General features: G+C 38.9%; 1 non-coding gene across 1 annotated transcript; it reads right to left on the bottom strand.

Annotated features, from left to right (window-relative positions):
* Positions 1–1,129: 1,129 nt before the first annotated feature.
* Positions 1,130–1,236, bottom strand: LOC115836272. The gene has a single exon (XR_004031230.1). It is a non-coding gene; the product is annotated as a U6 spliceosomal RNA (small nuclear RNA).
* Between the last annotated feature and the right edge of the window lie 2,808 nt (positions 1,237–4,044).

Below are 4,044 nucleotides of genomic sequence, written 5' to 3' on the forward strand. Positions count from 1 at the left end.
CGAAACTACAATGTGATACCATGTTACTCCTACAAGAGTAGCCATAATAAAAAAATAATAGATGTTGGCATGGATATGGTGAAAAGGGAACACTTCTACATTGCTGGTGGGGATGTAAACTAGTACGACCACTCTGGAAAACAGTGTGGAGATTCCTTAAAGAACTAAAGGTAGACTTAACATTTGATCCAGCCATTCCACTACTATGTGGAAAAGAAGTCATTATACAAAAAGGTACTTGCACATGCAGTTTATAGCTGCACAATTTACAATTGCAAAAATATGGAACCAGCCCACATGCCCATCAATGAGTAGATAAAGAAAATGCCACACACACACACACACACACACCATGGAATACTACTCAGGCATGAAAAGGAATAAAATAATGACATTCACAGCAACCTGGACTGAATTGGAGACCATTATTCTAAATGAAGTAACTCAGGAATGAAAAACCAAACATCCTATGTTCTCACTCATAAGTGGGAGCTAAGCTATAAGGACACAAAGGCATAAGAATGATACAATGGACTTTGGGGACTCAGGGGAAACAGTGGGAAGGGATATGAGGGCTAAAAGACTATACACTGGGTACAGCATACACTGCTCAGGTGATGGGTGCACCAAAGTCTCAGAAATCACCACTGAAAAACTTATCCATGTAACTGTTACAGGTAGTCAGGCATGAGCAGGGCAAAAGAAGGCTCCCCACCCCACCACCTATCAGGAATGTCAGGAGATTGGGTGATAGTTTGACAATCATCACATTGCTTCTCTGTAAGTGATAATTCTGGCAGCCAGTGCCAGGAAGAGAAAAAAAAAAAACCTATTTTGTTCCCCAAAAACCTATTTAAATTAAAAATAAAAAAAAATAACAGTATGGAAGTTTTTCAAAAAATTGAAATAGAAGTACCATATGATCCAGCAATCTCACTTCTGGGTATACATTCCAAAAAAATTAAAGTCAGGATCTAGAGGAAATATTGGCACTCCCATGTTTATTGCAACATTATTCACAATGGCCAAGATAGGAGAACAATCTGAGTGCTTATCTGTTGACAGATGGATGGATAAAGAAAATGTGCTTTGCATATACTTAAAAAAATTTTAAACAGATTTTTGAAAAAGAAATATGGAATGCTTCACGAATTAGAGTGTCATTCTAGCTCAGGAGCCATGCTGATCTTCTCTGTACTGTTCCAATTTTAGTATTTGTGCTGCCGAAGCAAGAACTGTATATGTGTGTGTGCATGTGTGTGTATACACATACAATGAAAGTACATAATTATTCAGCCTTAAAAAGAAGTTTCACTGTTTGCAAACTTAGCATGAACCTTGAAGACATTATGCTAAGTGAAAATATGCCAGAAACAGGAAGACAAATACTGCAAGATCTCACTTTTATGTAGAATCTAATAACCAAAAAGCTAAGCTCATAGTAACAGAGAGTAAAGTGACAGTTACTAGGGGCTAGGCTTGAGGAGAAGGGAAGATATTGGTGAAATATTGCAATCCTTTAATTATAAGATGAATAAGTACTAGAGACTTAATGAACAGCATGGTGACTGTAGTTAATAATAACGTATTGGGCATGTGAAATTTGCTGAGAGTAGGCCTCAAGTGTTGTCACTAAACACACACACGCACACACACACACACAGAATGAATGTTAAATCAGGATTAATTGAGGTTCTTTAAGAATGACTCTTCTTTTATTCAGGGACAAATATTTTCCAGCACATTGTCCAACAATCTGTTCATCTTAAACAAAACAAAAGGCAAAAAACTTCAATAATCTATTCAAACAAATTTAAGATAAATGAGAAAAACTAAGGATTTCACAATTACTATATAAAATTATTAATAATCTGTCAATACTTTGAGGCATTGCTGCTGTATTAGTCTGTTCTCATGCTGCAAATAAAGACATACCTGAGACTGGGTAATTTATAAAGGAAAGAGATTTAATTGACTCACAACTCATCATGGATGGGGAGGCCTCGGGAAACTTACAATCATGGTGGAAGGGAAAGTAAACACGTTCTTCTTCACATGATGGCAGCAAGGAGAAGTGCCGAGCAAAGAGGGAAAAGCCCCTTATAAAACCATCAGATCTTGTAAGAACTCACTCACCATCACGAGAACAGCATGAGGGTAACCACCCCCATGATTCAATTACCTCCCACCAGGTCCCTCCTAGGATATGTGGGGATTATGGGAACTACAAGTTAAGATGAGATTTGGGTGAGGGCATAGTCAAACCAAATCAACTGCCAAATATGGTTCGCACTGGACACAATTTAACAGAATGACTGAAGGTTGACTCATTGCCCACTCAAAAAGTAACATTTAAGAATTATAAATTGAGTAAGCATCTCCCATTATATTAACAAATACAAAATGTAGAGGAGTTGTGGAATGAAGGAGGATGAGCTGTTGTTTTGTTTTGATTTGTTTTAATTGGGTGTTTGGTGTAATAGTTGTTTGCTGTGTAACAAATTTGCACAAATCTCAATGACTTTAAACTATAAAAGAATACTCAACCACTGTTAGCGTCCAGAGTCATCTCTACATTTTCCAGAAAAAAAAAAAAAAATCTTGATGCTAGAGATTTTCCTTATTGGATTTCTGACTTACTTGCAAAATATCTCCCAAAACAAAACCTGGCTGAGTAGGAAAAGTACACTGAGTAACCCAGTTTCTCCAGTCCAAGGTCGGAGATCTTGGCTCCTGCAGAAGCAAACTAGGAGTCTGTGGGAGGGGAGTAAATCTGACAGATGGACTGATCAGTGAATCTGGTGGATTTACATAAGGAACATCTCTTATGGTTTCAGAAGCCCTTATCGCTGCTGAGATTACTCTAGCCTTCAGAACCTGCACTCTGATCTTTAATGGTAGTGTGATGCTGTACTTTTCCAAACTTTTCTTTCATCTGGATAGGAGGGAGCCATGTCAAATCAGGAATTCTCACTTAATATCTCTGCCTGGAGGTGGAGTTTTTCCTCGTGTCTTTTCAGGCATGGTAGATATCTCTGCCTAAGCCCCTATTCTTCTTCTAAAATCAGGTCAAAGCCTTGCATGTGCCCCTGAGCTGCAGGATCCTGAGTCTACAATATCAGCCCCAATTTCATCTGGGCCTGGACTTAGCACAGGGGCTGGTACTGATTCGTCTATTTGCAATGGACCTTCCTGCCTCTTGCCTTTGTTCTGAGGACAAAGCCACGGAAAACACCTCCTTATCTTTGCTTCCCTTTTTCCTTTTGTAAAGGAACCTGTGTGTACTGTGGCAGGACTAGCGGGGTCTTGCTTCCAATTGTCTCAGGCCATTCACTGAACTAGGCATAGTGGCCCTTCCCTCTGATTCTACAGTCCTTTCTGTCCAGGATATGCTTTCCTGCCTTGAGATACCTAGCATCCTCTTTCTCAGCTATTAAAACTACAAGCCTTTTCTAGCTTTTCCCTGTAGCCTGAAGCTTAGGATGCTCCTACTGGCACAGCCTAACTCTTTCTGGCTTTCCTATCAGCACCCATCACCTGGGAAGCTTCCACGGCCCAAGTAAACTCACTCTGGGGATAAGATTCAGAGACTAACAGCCAAGCATTTTGAGGCTAGAAGCAATGTAATGGGTAGGCCGGCAGCTGGGGCTTGGGCTGGGGCTCTGTATCCAAATGAAGAATTATGCCATCAAGAGGCTATTTTTTTTTCTCTCTCTCTTTAATTTTCAATTTTAGGTATATATTTATGTGTATACACATAACATATTTATGGTTTACATGAGATATTTTGATACAGGCATGCAATACATAATAATTACATCATGAAAAGTGAGGCATCCATACCTCAAGTATTTCTCTTTTGTATTACAAATAATTCAGTTATGCTCTTTTAGTTATTTTTAAATGTAGAATTAAATTATTATTGACTTTAGTCACCCTGTTTTGCTAGAAAATACTAGGTCTTAATCCTTCTTTTTAACAGTTTTTGGAGGAATTAACCCTCCTCAATTTCCCTGCACCCCACACTACGCTTCCTAGCCTCTG

This window comes from Nomascus leucogenys, chromosome 1a, assembly GCF_006542625.1.
Source record: "Nomascus leucogenys isolate Asia chromosome 1a, Asia_NLE_v1, whole genome shotgun sequence".
NCBI lineage: Eukaryota > Metazoa > Chordata > Mammalia > Primates > Hylobatidae > Nomascus > Nomascus leucogenys.